General features: G+C 49.0%; 1 protein-coding gene across 3 annotated transcripts in view; it reads right to left on the reverse strand.

Annotated features, from left to right (window-relative positions):
* Positions 1-11,987, reverse strand: part of ERG (ETS transcription factor ERG) — a 147,501-nt gene extending 135,514 nt beyond the window's left edge. For 2 of the 3 annotated variants that reach the window (XM_063180749.1, XM_063180724.1), the window contains exon 1: positions 11,938-11,987. The gene's annotated coding sequence lies outside the window, so the exon portion shown is untranslated. Of the gene's footprint in view, positions 1-2,033; positions 2,052-11,937 lie in introns of those variants that run through there. The other variant, XM_063180730.1, reaches the window with a different exon arrangement.
* Positions 11,988-16,343: the final 4,356 nt, after the last annotated feature.

The following is a 16,343-nucleotide window of genomic DNA, read 5'->3' on the forward strand; positions in this document are numbered from 1 at the left end:
GGCTGTGGCAGCCAAAAAATCAGAGCACATTCATAAAACAACAGCCCAACGTTTTGAAAAGTATCAAACAAAGTGGTTGCCAAAGGGTTGCTGTCATCTCCAGGAAAAGCAAGCATGCCACAGATATTTCCTGTGCACGCTGATCCTGGGGGAGCAGTACAAGTGGGTTATTACACAGCCCTACTCTCAGTGTTCTCACTTTCACAACACACACGAGCGTTTCCTCACTGCATCCATTCTTGCTCGAAGCCATTGGTGGGCAGCATACCTAACTCAGCTTTTGTTGAAGTTCTTATGTTCTTCCCAGGTAATTGGCCCGACGGGACTTTAATCTAAATGGAGTGTGTCTTTGTAGGGACCTTGCAGAGGTATTTTGAATGTTTAATGGTCTCCTGAATTACTGCTTTCCTCCCACTGAGAAGGAAATGGGCTCACCGCCGTCCGCTTCCCCGTAGCATTCATTACCTCTGGAAACACGGATGTGTAACAGCATCCCTCAGCCCATCCCATGCAGCAAAAGCACATGGGAGAACAGGCAAATATTCATCCTCCTGAGCACTAAAGGACTTGCTCCACGTGGATGTGGCCAAGTGTGGCAGTCGTATTTTCTGAAAAATCCCTTCGCCCAGGATTTTTCTCTGGGGAAGCTGAGAAGCCTCAGAGAAAAAGGAAAACAAATTCTTATCTCACTTGCTTCTCCTGTGTTGTTCTCCCATGTGGAATGTGTTTCGAGATTGTTTATCCAACAGGTGATTGTTTTGTTGGTTTCATGTGAATTGTTTTGACTTAATGACCAACCAGGGCCAAGCTGTGTCAGGACTCTGGAAAAGAGTCACGAGTTTTCATTATTTTCTTTTTAGCCTTCTGTAAGTATCCTTTCTGTATTCTTTAGTATAGTTTAGTTTAGTATTCTTTAATATAGTATAGTATCTTAAAATAATAATATCATATAGCATTTTGATTATAATATAGCATCTTTAAATAATTCTTTAATATAATATAGTATCTTAAAAAAATAAATTACCCTTCTAAGAACATGGAATCAGATTCATCATTCCTCCCTTCATCTGGGAACCCTGCAAATACAAGAGCCAAGCAAAGGTTTCCCCCACATGCAATTATTCAGAGTTCACCTGTCTGGGCTCACCCCAGGAGGGAGAGGGAATTGGATCCCAGCACAGCTCAGGGTGACACGGGCACGTACCTGGCAGCGGTGTGGGAATGGGGATCTGCCTCTCTGGGGTTATTTGTTGCCTTTTCTGTGCAGCCCTTTCTCAGACCACGTCTTAATGTCTTCCAGACCCCCAGCAGCCCTCACACCATATGTGGAGTGAGAGCACCGTGGAGTAACTGGTTAATGAGTTGTTATTCTCACAGCCTGCTCCCCTTAGGAGCTGGTACACATCTCAGTGCTTGCCAGCAGCACAGTGGAGAACCAGCTCTCAACTGCTGTCAATACCTAATTCAAAACCCTTGTAATTACAGCACTACAATAGTAACATTTAGTTCACCTAGAAGCCAAGTGCCTCATTCATTCCCTCTGTCTCTGGAGTGTCCAGCAGGAGCAGGGCAGGGATTGTCCCTCTGTGCTGAGGCCCCTCCAGGGCTGGGCCCAGTTCTGCTCCTGCAGGAGAGCCCTGGAGGGGCTGGAGCGTGTCCAGGGCAGGGAACGGAGCTGGGCAGGGGCTGAGTCCCAGGAGGGGCTGAGGGAGCTGGAAGGGGCTGAGGCTGGAGCAAAGGAGGCTCAGGGGCCCTCGTGGCTCTGCACAAGTCCCTGCCAGGAGGGCACAGCCGGGGGGGTCGGGCTCTGCTGCCAGGGAACAGGGACAGGAGCAGAGGGAGCGGCCTCAGGCTGGGAAATGTATTCAAAATTTATTCAAGGAAAGTGTTGTTAAGCATTGGAAGGGACTGCCCAGCGAGGTTTGGAGTCCCCATCCCTGCAGGTGTCACCTGGAGGTGGCACTGAGAGCTCTGGGCTGGTGACAAGGTGGGCATCGGTCAGTTTGGACTTGATGGTTTTGGAGGTTTCTCACCTTAATGATTCTGTGTTTCTGCAGCACAGAAAATTCTAAACCAGGTCTCCTCCAACACTGGAGTTGAAAATTTCCCTTCAGACAACACAAGTGGAGCTGAGCAGGGAGGAGCATCCCCAGGGCCGTTCAGTGCAGGGTTAGTGACAATCCCGTGTGTCCCACAAGCCTGCTGGGCTTTTCCTCCCTTTTCCTGCCTGTTGAGATCACCTGACTTGCATCAAGAGAAAGAGACAACATTAGAGGTGATGTACTTTCGCTGTAAATGTCATCATATCCCAAACACCTTTCAAATTTAAACCAGAAAATAGAGGATTCCCCAGCAAGAGGAAGCTACCGGGTCCAGCAAGGAATTAAGACAGTAGACCTTGACAGAAAATCTTCACTGACTCCTGCCTGCCAAGGGACTGGGAGGAGGCCAGAGATGGAGCAGGAGGGAGTTGTGAGATCTGCAGGCCTATGACCCATGTCTCCTCCTCTATGAAAGATGAGCCCACACAGAGAAAGTGGAAATCCTCTGAGCTCATACAAGGGAAATTTTATCAAGAGAAAAAAGCAGTGGTTGTTTCCTGTGCGAAAAAAACGGTGCCTTTAAATGCTGTAGTGACTTGGGGGAATTAAGGCTTTAGGAAATCAGCAGTGAGAACACTTCCAGGGCTTTCCAGCCCCAGAAGAATCATGAGGAAGAAACACTTCAGCTGAAGAGCTTTGCCCCCGTGAAAGCCAGCAGAGACACTTCAGCCACTTCAGCAAGGACAAGATTTCATCTACTGAACAGAAATTCAGAGTTTTCAAACTCTTTCACGTGTTATTCTGGAACAGAGGAGGAAGAGGAATTTATGGGTTGGTGCTCTTTATCCATGTAAAACCAAGTGAAAGTGGTAAATATGTTAAAAAGGGTTTGTTGTTTTACTTTTCAAGAGAGCAATGCTCCAAAGGAGAACAACAGGACTGTCAAACACCCAGGAGCACATGTGGTCTGATCACACCACTGGTTTTGAGTTTCCCTGCACCAGCCAGGCTCCAGCTTCCTACCAAACCATTAAAAACGAGAAAGAGACGAGAAGAGTTCAAAAATTCACTATCACCTACTTAGCCGGGAGTGACATTTTGTGCCTTGCTAATCCTTTCCAAGGAATGCAGATGAGGGATCTGCTTGGACTGGGCTCCATCAGCCTCCCCAGGAGCTGGAGGGGCCCTGGCCTCACCAGTGTGGGGGATAACTCGTCCCTCATGTGAGGGACAACCAGGCTGGGGCTCTGCTTGCCAGCGATGATTTGTTTCTTCGCAGGTCCATAAACACAGATTACGTCAGTGTGGTTTCAGGCTCATTTTTAGCAGAGGCCACTCAGTCCAAGAGGAATTAGAGGCAGTGGTCAAACAGAGCCTCTCCATGCTCCAGACGAGCCCACTGATCCCAGCCTGCTCCTGCAGGCCCACGAGGATGTCAGAATTCACGGGCGGAATTCATCCAAGCGCAACAGGCAGGAACGAGGGATCGCGCTTTTCCACCGCAAACGGTGAAACTATCTGAGCCCAAATCCCCCTCCCCACGAATTTCAAATGCCTTCTTTCTGCTCTTCCTGGTGTTAAACACATGTTGCATTTGCCTCACAAAACGTGCAGGGTTTGTCTGGTTCCGAGGCAGGGCTGGAGTGCGGCGAACGGCCGCGCTCTCGCTGCCGGTCCTGCCTTCCAAAAGAAGCGCCAGAGAAAGGATTCTATTTCTGTAAAAGTTTAAAGGGCAGGCTCAGAAAAGTGACTATGTAAAAATGGCACCTTTTCATCCAGCAGATCTGTTCCCAGTGAGTATTCTGAGTCATGTCTGCTTACTTTAGTGACCAAAATAGATTTTTAGTACTTCTCACTCCTCTCTAGTCCTGCGGAACCAACACAGCAGAGAGGAAGTTATTTAAATCCTATCTTGGACCAAAACCTGTCATGATGAGCTCAAAAGGCAGAAGGGAGGGCTGGATGTGGGGTGGCTGAGGGGGCAGTGCCCCACCCCAGTGCCACAAATGGCACATCACACAGGGAGGTGTCAGCCCAGAGGGACAGGAGTGCAGGACAGCCCAAATTCCCTTCAGCTCGGCTCCTGCATCCTCCAACAACCTGATCCTGACCCCCCATCCCACATTCCTGCTCTGCAGACAGACCACAGGCCGAGCTCCCTGGGCTCACATTTGGTTACAACTCTGTCTCCTGTAAACTGTCAGGGAAATCACGAGCAAATAACAAACACGGAGCTCGCCCCTCCTTCCCCAGTGGCTCCACGCAGGGCTGCTCTGGCTGCAGCTCAGCTGTGCTGCTTGCAGGGACCACGGACAGCAGGGGACCAAAAACTGCCCCTGACACGTAAAAACCTCGTGGCCTGTCCAAAGTGAGCCTTCCAAAGTTGTGCTTCGAGAGATTAAAGTGTAGACCTAAGGCTGTCATCTATACAGTTAGACCAGCCTAAAAAAATCACTTTAAATGGTTATTACCATTTCCTTCATGAGCAGAACAGACTCCTAAGAGAAGGCAGCAGCATTTATTCATTCCTTATGGATAATTCCTTATGTCTTATTCTGAAGCTGAAATGATGGCTAATGCTTTCTTACTCAGTTTTTCAAGGAAGTTAAGAGAGCAGTGCAGAAAGCATAAAAAGGTTTTCTGTTGCTATTTCTAATGTTTCTATTTCTAAACAAAAAGGAAGCTTGACAGTAAAAATTAATGTTATGCTTACTTAAAATTAAACTTTAAAATTATAAATAAGCAATAATAATAATTTCCACTCAGACTGTATTATTTGTCTGGTTTCTCTGCTATATTTTACTTACATTTTTTCCTTCAGTCTCCCTAAGATCAGCTGCTGGAAGGCCTGGATTTGTCTCTGGATGCAGAATTCAGGGCAGCCACGTAAAAGCCAAAATACCCAGTCCTGCAACCCTAATCCTACCCAAGCTGCTGGACCATCTTCTGCACCTTCAGCGCCTTTCCCAAACGAGCATCACTGTCTCAGACTGGCAAGATTACCCTGTCCTCTGGCCAGGCTGGAATTTACACAACTGCTGCCAGCCAGATCCTGGATTTTTGGATGGCTACAGCGAGCTGAGGTGAATCCTACCCTCCCAAAGCCATTTTTCAGTCTCATCACTTAGAACTGAGGCCAGGTTCAGGTTTCTGCACGCTCTTCATTTCAAGAGGGTGATGAAAAATGCTCTGCTGAAATGAAGCCTTGGAGGTGCCTACAAAAGACAGTGCCCTCGGTGGTGTGAGGATGTTGACACACATATTGGTGACAGATGATTTGGCTGCTCTTGCTTGTAAGAGATACAGAGGCTGCTACAGACTGTTTGCTATAAATACATAAAAATACCAAAGAACTTATAAATGCAGAAAAAAGCACCAGCCCTGACTGCCAGCTTCACATCCTGGGCAAATGTAATGAAATTTAAGAAAAGGCACAAGATAGCGACCAGGACTGAACTAGATCTTGATTTGATATTAAATCCTTTATCTTATCTTAATGTGGTAATAAACCTTTATTTTCTTATCCTTTTCCAAACCTGTTTTTAATGCAAATTTTTGCACAAGCCTGTGTAAAAAAAAACCTTCTGTAAGTCTTTGAAGAGCCAACTACAATCAGAACAATCAATGGAACAGCAACAGCAGTTCTTTAGAGAAATGATGGAGAACTTTTCCCATGTCTGCTTTGCAAGTCCTGCAGGTCAGCTGCTTTTCCAAGCAGATTTTTGAGCTTAGTCTCAGTGCATGCTGCAATGCAACATCTTTATGTTACTTTAGTAGTTAATCCTTTGTGTATAATTTGTGAACTCTATAGAGAGCAGTCCGTTTTATAAACAGAATTTTAAACCACCAGGTTTAAATTTATTGCAGGGTTTATTCAGAACTGACAAAGCCTCCTTAGAAAACGGAATTTTGCTAAGAAGCCTTTCCTTCTGCATAACTACAAGACTTCCTTCTGTATAAAACTCTTTTCTACTTACACAGAAAATATAAACCATAAAATTGTCTGATTGCTATTTTTTTGTTTAATTTACAGAAAGAGATACATTGTGCAGTTTTCTAAATCCCTGATTTTACATGTACATTTAATTGCATTAAAATCTCTCCCTGCATGCATTAACACAATTAAGTATTAAAATATAAGTGATTTGTTGAAAGATTTTTTCAGTCAAAGCAGGTAAAATACACCGTGTATATCCATACTTGAGAAGCTAAAACAAATGTAATCAACTCAATGCAAAAATTATGGAAGTGGGAAGCCCACATGCCTTAAAAATTAGAAGAAATCAATCAGATTTCACAAAACATTTTGTTATAAGTTGTCTACAGGGCAGCAAAAGCTGCTCCTCCTAAGCCAATGCTCCCAGAACCAGAAAAATGGAACAACCTGAAAATCTGATAAATCAATGCATGTTTTAACAGCGCGATAGTAGCAAAAATTAAAAAAAAATTTAAAAAATAAAAAAGAAAACAAACTCTTACCAACCACTTGTAGCAGACAGTAAAAAGCAGGAGGAAAATATGCTAATTCAGCAGGCAGTGCATTTGGGATGAAGGGAGAGAAACGTTCCCCTGACAACTCACACCTGCATGGCCTCCCTGTGTGCCTGAGCCCGGCCAGGGCTGCGACCTGCTCTGCCCGGGGCAGGAGCTGAGTGCTGGCCACAGGCAGCATTCCCGAATTCCCAGACTCTGCAGCATTCCCAGTTCCCAGACCCTACAGAATTCCCATCTCCTAGCCCCTGAGGCATTCCCAATACCCATTTCATGTAAAATTCCCCATTCCCAGACCCTGCAGCATTCCCAATTCCCAGACCCTGCAGCATTCCCAAATTCCCAAACTCTGCAGCATTCCCAGTTCCCAGACCCTGCAGCATTCTCAACTCCCAACCCATGCAGCATTTTCAATTTCCAACCCCACAGCATTCCCAGCTCTCAGCCCGTGCAGCATTTTCAATTTCCAGCCTGTGCAGAATTCCCCATTCCTAGATCCCGCAGAATTCCCAACTCTCAGACCCCTCAGCATTCCCCGTTCCCAGACCCAAACTCCCAGTATTCCCAACTCCCAGACCCTGCAGTATTCCCAACTCCCAGACCCCTCAGCATTCCCAATTCCCAGACCCTACAGCATTCCCAGCTTCCAGTCCATGCAGCATTTTCAATTTCCAGACCTTTCAGCATTCCCAGTTCCCAGAGTATTCCCAACTCCCAGACCCCATAGTATTCCCAACTCCCAGTCCCTGCAGAATTCCCCATTCCCAGACACCACAGCATTCATTCCCAATTCCCAACCCCTACAGCACTCCCAATTCCCTCCAGCATTCCCAACTCCCCACTCCTGCAGCATTCCCAGATCCCAGTCCCTGCCCCGTTCCCAGCCCCCAGCCCCTGCAGCATTTTCAGTTTCCAGATCCCACAGCATTCCCAGTTCCCAACCCCTCCAGCATTCCCAATTCCCAGCCTGTGCAGCCCTGCAGCATTTCCAGCTTCCAGCCCATGCAGAATTCCCAGTTCCCAGCCCCTGCAGCCCCAACACCCTCGCTCTGCCCCATCCATCCCCACACCCCAGATTCTCTCCAGCCGCGGCGGCCCTGGTGCGATCTCAGTCAGGGCTCTCCCCCGCTGCCGTTCCTTTGCAAGGTGAAAAGCAAGAGCAACCCAGACTGTTTCAGGCTGTTCCATTAGGGACCCCCTGGAGAACCTGGGGGTCTGACAGAGCTGATTGGAACCACATTTATTCAAGGAGGTTTTTGCTGAACCGGCCTCGCGCCGTGCTCATCATCCCCCACGGCCGGCCTTGCTCTCCCCAATCAGCGCTAATTAGCTGTGGGGGGTTCCCAGCTGCAGGCAAATTCAGAAGGACTGAAACACGACTGAAGGTGATATTTGTTGGTAGGAGAAGCACCTGGAAGAGGCAGCAGCTTTGGAATATCCCAGCAATGCTGCTGAGTGCCTGAGCAGGAGCACGGCATCGTCCTGAAGGCTGGAAGCAACGCTGCTGCCAAGACCCCTTAATGAGCACCTGGGTGTTGTATCATGTGTTAAATATTAAAATGAATCAACACAGAAGGCCTCAAAGCAAAACCAAACCCTCACCTGTGCACAGCAACCGTTCCCCAACCCATTGTGGTCAGCCAGAGTTGTGTGGCTACAGCTCGAGGCCCTGGGGTTTCAACCATCCCCTCTCAAGGCTGGTTGTACCTCCAGCTAAAATGAAAACATGTGTTTATTGTTTTTTCTTTGGGCAGACGATTAATATTTATGTGATGCATTATCAAACAAAAATAACTATGTATTTTGTTCCTGGAATAATGGTTTTTTGTTGGAATGAAGCTGTGCCAAGGAGGGATTGCAGCTGATGCAAGCAGCGTGCAAGGACAATCCACTCACCAGGGCAGCTTTCTAAAGGAAAAAGGGGCATTTCTGAGCCAGGGTAAGATGAGGAAAATAATTCTTGTGGTGGAATCACACTCCACACAAGGAAAATTGTCACCCAGGGCAGCAGGAGATCCTCCTGCCACAGCAGTGAGGGAAAAGCAGGCGTGTTGTAAATCCATTCATGCTTACTTTAGATCAAGTCTAATTTTTACACAAAAATCCCTCACTGCACACGTTTTACTTTTGATAAATCGATTAACGAGGACATCTACTCTGTTCACAGCAGAATAAACTCTTTGGGTTTCATTGTGAAATTGCTGTTTCTTGAATTCAATTAACCCCTCCAGATTACACACAGACCACTGAATATAAATAGAAGAGGTTAAAATGCAGTTTAAATATAACAGATACAGCCACAACTCCATATTTAGATATACCCTTTAATTTTTTCCTATTGCCTGCTTTCTACTTACATTTAAATTTAGCAAAGTAATTTTAGACTGCCACTTTTCTACCTACACTGCTTAACTACACTGTGAAGGGAATATTTTAGATTAGATACCACTATCTTCCAAAATGACAAATCGATACAAATTTTTTGGACTCAAACCTTCAGCCAAAAAGACAAAATGCTTGATTTTCCTGGGAAACTTGTGTGTCAGAAAGGGCAGAGCCACCCTGGGAAGTAAAAAATATTCCAGTGGCGGTGAGAGCAGCCAGTTGTGGGTTTAATGAGAAGCAGTGTGGTGTTATCGCACAAAAGGTAATTCTTCCAACCCAAGACAAACAACATTATAATTCAAGCTGAAAATATCTTTACCCTGCATGAACTTTTTTCTTTTTCTTCTTTTTTTTTTTTTTTTTTTTTTTTAAACAGAAGCATTTTAAATCAACAGTATAGGAAAAATGCCATACAAAGCATACACTAATCCCTGGCATCCCTTCCCAGCTGCACAGAAAAGCAGCGGGCAGCTTTAGGCACTCAGGGCTAAGCCTGCCCTGCTGACCTCAGATGATATGGATCAGGCCCAAAGGGCCCTTTCCAACCTTACCCCCTGTCAACAACTTCCACCTCGAGTTTGGGACACAGATTTCCACAGAGCTGCTCACATGATTCAAACAAGTACAGTTTTACCCTTACGGCTGCCTTTTCCTGAAAAAAAAAATAACTACTCACTTAAAAGAACATTACAAGCTTGCTGATAGTGGAACAAAACCCCAATGCTATGGATATTCAAGGGAAAAGGTTTGTTTTGACCCAACCATTTCAAATGATTTTGTTGTTACCTGCTTGTAACTCCTGGAGCATTTAGCAAAGCACAGGCGAGGAAAGGAAATGTAACATGTAATGTTTTCAGGCTACCAGATGCCACCAGCACCTCAAAAGCTTCTCACATTTTGAGAAGATTTTTCATCCTCACAGGAGGAGGAACTGCTGTGTGCAGGGATCATAGCAAAGCCATCAAAATTCAGCCCTGTGCAGAGGGAGAGCAGTGCCATGAGCCTCACGCTGCGATAGCAAAGCACTGGGGGTTTGCAGAAGGAGCAGCGGGGAAGGATTTGCCTCATCAGCAGCCAGGTATTCTGTTCACGGGGTGTTGTTCAAACCAACGGGACTGCCACAGCCATCCCAGGGCTTTCTGTTTGTTTACACAGCCCTGTGCATGCACAGAAAATAAACTTCCCACAGCAGAGCAGGTAGCAGAGACACTTTCACAGGGCAGGCTCTTGTGCAGAATTGTCATTTGAACACCGACAACAGCAGGGTCCAAACTGGTGCTCCAGACAGAAAAGGACCAAGAAAGCAGCATCCTTGTGATGAGAGACACAGCTCCCAGGTCTGCCACAATCTGGGATTTCAGCTCGTGGTGTCCATCATCGTGAGTCCTCACTGGACTCACACACCCAGATTATTTAGTGCCTTACAAAGAGCTCAAATTCATTTAAAAGAGAGAACCCCACAGGCACTTCTGCTTAAAAACCATAAGGAGAACATGCTTAACATACATGTCTATTAGAATCTATTTCTAAGAACCAAATGCTACAGAAATGACAATCCAAAGGGAGCAACACCTCAGGAGCAAAAAGTCCGACTAATCACACCTCGGACTTATCCTGACAGATCATTTATAAAATTCCTGCAACATGTAACTCTATCCAGTACTATATGACTTGTTTAACTTTGGGACTAAATTGTGGGAGGTGGGGACAGATGCTGTTCAAAGCTCTAAACCCTGAAATGTTTTTGGAGCTGGTGGATTTTTTTCTTGCAAACTTTTTCAAAGAATTTGCCATTGTTTGCCCACATATGTATATGAAAGAGAAAATAAGGACTGATGTTGCTATTCCAATAGCAACACCCCACATCTTCGTTTTTTATAAATGTCCTTTAAAAAATAGATCAGGCAATCAACATAAAAATATATTTGTCCTGTATGAGGTATGGTTTGTTTAGGCCTTTACTTATTTACTTCTAATTGGGAAACTATCAAATAATCTATTTCTTTTCCTTGATTTTCCTGTCAGTTCAGGTGTGCCTGAAATCCCACACCTGATATAGGTATCCTGACAAAAGTTTACATTTCATACCTCAGTGAGAAGCTGTCTCTGCCTGCTTCACTTGTTTCAGAGAAACCAGGGAAGCGCTCAAAGGGTTAAACCAAAGGAATGTGACATTTCTCCATGTGCAGTTCATAGACCTATCCTGGTTTTCCTAATGGACTCAAAATTACATGGGCAGAACGGGGCAGAATGTAATTTCCAAACTCTAACTTCAGAACAGAGCTAATTCACAGAACGACACTTAGAATACAAATAAAAAACTTCATTAAAGAACGAGCCATTTCCTCACACCGTGGGCTCTCAGCGAAGGCAGCAATGAATGGAAGTTTATGTTAGCCAGAACTTGCAACTCCAGCTTTTGTAAATACAATTACGTGCACTCCAAACTCCTCAGCGAAGTCATCTGGACACCAAAACAGAGCCCCGCGTACGCCTTACTGTGAAAAGCACCAAACCCAACCACGACTCCCCTCAGCCACGTAGGTGATTGAAGCTTTTCCTACGTGCAAGAGCTGCCCGGCTTTTGAAAAGCCATAGCGCTATTAATTAATTGAATGATGAATTGCTGAAAGAATTACAAACGCACCAACAATTACGATCCAGAGCGGGGCAAAGTGATGGCGAGGGGGAAGGCGATATCACTTCTACCCGAAGCCAAAGGGCAAATTAATCCTTCAAAACTTAGAGAACTCGGGCACGCTCCGCGCAGAGGGGGCACAGTCCCCGCAGAGGGGGCACGGTCCCCGCAGAGGGGGCACGGTCCCCGCAAAGGATGCGCGGCTGCGGCTGCCGAGCCCTCCGGGCTGCAGCCAGGGGACACCCGGCCGGTCCCTGTGCCGCCCTCGGGGTCACCGAGCCCCGCCTGGTCCCCGTCCTGTCCGGTCCCTCGCCCATCTCCCGCCCCGACGGCCGGCGCTGCGCTGGCCGCCCCACGGCAGCCCCGAAGGGTAACACTTACCGGGCTGGGCCGGGGTCACTCCGGGCTCCCGGGGAGGGGGGACGGGGCGGGCCGGGCCGGGGGAAGGCAGCGGCCGCCAGCGGCGGGAGCTCGGCAGGGAGTGAGGCGGCGGGCAGGGGACGGCGGCGTTGCCGACTGCGGTGAGTCACTTCAGTCGGGACGGGCTCAGCCCATCGCGCTGGCCCCCGGCTCCGGGCGCCTCTTCCTCTCTCTCCAATCGCCGAGCGCGGCCGCCGCCGCCGCTCCCGGCGCTGCCCGGCTCCCCCGCCGCCGTCGGGGCGGCCCCGCGCCCGGGGCGCTGCGGGACCCCCGCCCCCGGTGCCCGTGTCCTCCCCCGGGGCGGCGGGAGGGGCCGGGCGGAGCTGGAGGTGAGCGGGACCCGCGGGGGGAGGACGCGGCCGAGCCCGGCCCGGCCCGCCGGGGAACGGCAGCGAGAACAAGCGCGCGGTTGTGGCGGGGACCCGACGTGAATCGCAGGCTGGCCCCTGAACCAGGTGGCAGAGGCAGGAATAACGGGATGGAATAACGGGATGCTCGGGAATAAAAGGGGAGCGAGGTGAGGAAGGGGGGGAAAGCAGAGGAGGCTGGTCCGGCAGAAACTGCAACCCCATCTCCCAGGGGTGATGGAGAGGGGACCCATCCCGTCCGCACTCACCTCGCACGGAGGAAAGCCAGGGAGAAGCGGGCGGTGCGCCCCGTCCTGTCCCTCTCCCTGTTCCCTATCCCTGTCCCTTGTCCCCGTCCCTCCCGCCGGCGGCCCCGGGGCTCCTTCCTTACCGGGGCTCCGCTCGTCCCCGCCGCCGCCTCGCCCCGACCTTCCCCGGGCACGCCTCGGCCCCCGCCGGGCATCGCCCGCCGCTCTCCGCCCGCGGTCCGCGCCCGGCACCGCCGTCCGCAGCACAAAACCCAGTAGTCCCTTAATTAAAAATAATAATTAAAAAAAATTATAAAAAAAATAATTAAAAGCGTCTCAGTTTTTAAAGCAGAACTACATAATGTATTAATTGGTTGCTATTAGCATGCAGTTTTATTGAGCATAGCACACAGAAGTCTGATTGTAAGCGAGGAGTGTTTTCAATGAAAGTGGAGTTATTTTAGCTGCAGACATGTTTACATTTCTGTGGTTTAGTCTATAACTTTCTCTTTTTCTTGCTTCAGAATTCTGCTCCATGAAGCAAAGCCCTTAGCTCCCAGACATTCCAAAAAGTCTGCCAAAATAATAGGGGGGGGGAGAGAGGAGAAAAAAAGGGAGAAGGAATAAAAAAAAACACACACAGAGACCCCCAAGTCTGGGTCAGGCTCAGGGCTGGGTATGGGCAGAGTGAGTATACCCCCTCCTCACTCTCCCTCTCCAGTTAAAAAGCCTTCAGGGCTCCATTTCCTGTTTTTAAGGAAAAAATAAAGCGGGTCTAGGACTGATTTTAGACACTGCCTAGACCAGGGCTGGTGGGTGCCGAGGACCTTTAACTCTCTCGGTGCCAAAGAGTACCTGCTAGCACACATCCAGGCAACCCCACACCTCGTTCCCTTGAGACAGCCTCAGCAGAAAGATGGGCTTTTCACCCCAAAGTGTGAGGTTTTGGGTGACTAAGAACCCAAAGATGCCAAGTGACCACCTAGTGCTTGAATGAGCAGAGTGAAGAGATAAAATACCCCAAAAGTGGCACTGAGTGCCCTCTGCTACTGCAGCACCCACCTATGGAGATCTCCTGAAGCCACTTCTCAGTGCTGGGGACAGTGTTGTCACCACCCCACCTTCCCCTGGATGGGCAGCGTCACTCGTGTGGCCCTCAGCGAGTGGGCGTGAAAACAACCCGAGCTCCTGGACGTTAAATCCGCAGCTTTGGAAAATCAAAACGGAGCAGCTCGGCTAAAATTAGGAGCACTCGGTAGTGAATGAGGCACGAAAGTCGTGGACGCCTCCCCACAAAAACTCCCGAGTCAAGTTTTCCACTCCAGGGCTTGGGAGGGTGTGATAGGAATAGAAAGAGGAGTGTTCAGAATAAAGCACCCCTGTAATGAAGGGTTGTGTCTGCAGGGAAGGGATGAGGAGAGGTGGCAGGACAGGGGATGCTGAGGCAGTGCCAGCAGCCACACAGGGCACCCTGTCCCAGTCCTGCCCCTCTGCCCTGGGAGGGAAAATCCTTGGATTTGCAATCACCAGGTGAGGCAGGGCAGGAAAATTCACAGTGGTGTTTCTTGGGCCCCTGGCTCCCAACATTTGCCTCCCAACCTCATCCAAAGCATTTTTATGTGTGTGTCCCTCTCCCCAGACTTTTTTATTTTTACATGCCAGATGACTCCTGTATATTTGGACCTCTCGCTTTTGAAGAAGCCAGAAAGCATTATGATTTCCCAATGCTTAAAAAAGAAAAGAAAACACCTTTCCCCCAAGATGTTTTATATTAATTTAAGTATCGGTTCCTGGTTCATGTCAGCCCCTTTCACAATGAAATGTCCTGCGTGGGCTGTCACACCTGCTAAATATAATCCTCTCATTCTTTTGATATTCTGCAAAGGGCCTTTAAAGGTTCACATCCTCCAGTCTGGAGGTTTAATTGCTTCATCTCGGATTTTTAAGAAGCCTTATAAATTTCTGATTTTGGTGGATTTCAAAGGGGCAGGGGGAGGGATGGCAGAGGGATGTGAGGGTGATGCTGAGCACTGCCCTGACACTGCAGGTCTTGTAGAAGCTCTGACCCTCCAGCCCGTCCCACAGCTTCTGCTCTCTGGGGCAGACAACTTGAGCTGGTTTTATGAGTTACCAATGAGTTAAATATGAAAATAGTAGCCTATTTCACTATGGTAAATGCTCACCAGGGAGGAAATCATAGATTCGGTTTTATAGAAGGTAATGGAGTGAGATTACCCACACTAATGTACTTAACTCTTCAGAGAACATAAATCCAGCAGGAGACAGCCCCAAACCAGTTGATCCCCAAAACCAACTGCAGCCAGCAGCACTTTCATCCTTACGAGGTGCTGGTGGCACCAGCTCTGCCCAGTGGAGGTGTGGTTAAAAACTCCTGGTCCAGAGCAGTGTGATGCTTGCAGACTCCAGCAAGGATGTTCCTGGAGCCAGAAAATGCCTGGCAGGGTGGGAACAGGAGGGCTGAGGGCAAAATCCTGCACCCCAAATCTTTGTATGCTGCACACAGCAGCTCTGGGTCCCACGATGGCCACAAATTCTCTGAAGTGTGATGTATAATTCCTGTAAAATGAGATAAAACAGCAGCGAGAGGGACACTGAGTGTGCTGACACCTTCATGCTGCACCCCGAGGTGGCTGCAGGAGCGGTACCCATGGCAGGGCCCCCAAAATGCTTTGTTTGCAGCAAAGCCAGTAGGGTTGTGTCCAGCTCTCAGTGAGTTCCCATGGCTCCATCTCCTGCATCAGCTTCAGAGTTCAGGCACTCCCAGGGGCAGGGGACAGGCTGGAAGCCCCACCAGTGACCAGCACAGAGGACAGCTGGGCTCCCACATGGAAAGCCCAAAAACCCCAATCTTCTGGCCTTTCAGGCCCTACCTGAGTGACTGAAATACTCAGCCAGTGCTCCTGCAGAATGCAAGCAGTGGGAACACGAGGTAGGAAAGGGTTGTGCTCACCTGGGGCTGGGCTCTTTCTGCAGCAGCACTGACACACCCAGAGCACACAGCCTCGAGCTGCACCAAGGGAAACACAGGTTGGAGAGCAGGGAAAAGGTTTTTGCAGCCAGGGTGAGAAAGTTCTGGAATGGCTGCCCGGGGAGGTGGTGGAGTCCCCATGCCTGGGTGTGTTTAACAAAGCCTGGATGTGGCACTGGGGGCCAGGGTTCAGTTGGGGCTGAGCTGGACTCGATGGTCTTGGAGGTCTCTCCCAACCCAGGGATTCTGGGATTCTGAGAATTGCTCTGCACAACTCCCTGAAGGAGGGGCACTGAGGGGGGTTGGGATCTGCTGTTGTGTCCCAAGGGAAAGGAGGAGAGGAAATGGCCTCAAATTTAGGAAGGACCTTGGGACACTGAGCACATCCAGAGGGGACAACGAGGCTGGAGAGGGGCTGGGAACACAAACCCTGTGAGGAAGCCCTGAGGGAGCTGGGGGTGCTCGGCCTGGAGAAAAGGAGACTCAGGGCTGCCCCCATCACTCTGCACAGCTCCTGAAAGGTGCCTGTGCTCACCTGGGGCTGGGCTCTGTCTGCAGCAGCACTGACACACCCAGAGCACACAGCCTCGAGCTGCACCAAGGGAAATACAGGGTGGAGAGCAGGGAAAAGGTTTTTCCAGCCAGGGTGAGAAAGTTCTGGAATGGCTGCCCGGGGAGGGGGTGGAGTCCCCATCCCTGGGTGTGTTTAACAAAGCCTGGATGTGGCACTGGGGGCCAGGGTTCTGTTGGGGCTGGGTTGGACTCGATGGACTTGGAGGTCTC

This window comes from Melospiza melodia, chromosome 2 (genome assembly GCF_035770615.1).
Source record: "Melospiza melodia melodia isolate bMelMel2 chromosome 2, bMelMel2.pri, whole genome shotgun sequence".
Lineage (NCBI taxonomy): Eukaryota > Metazoa > Chordata > Aves > Passeriformes > Passerellidae > Melospiza > Melospiza melodia.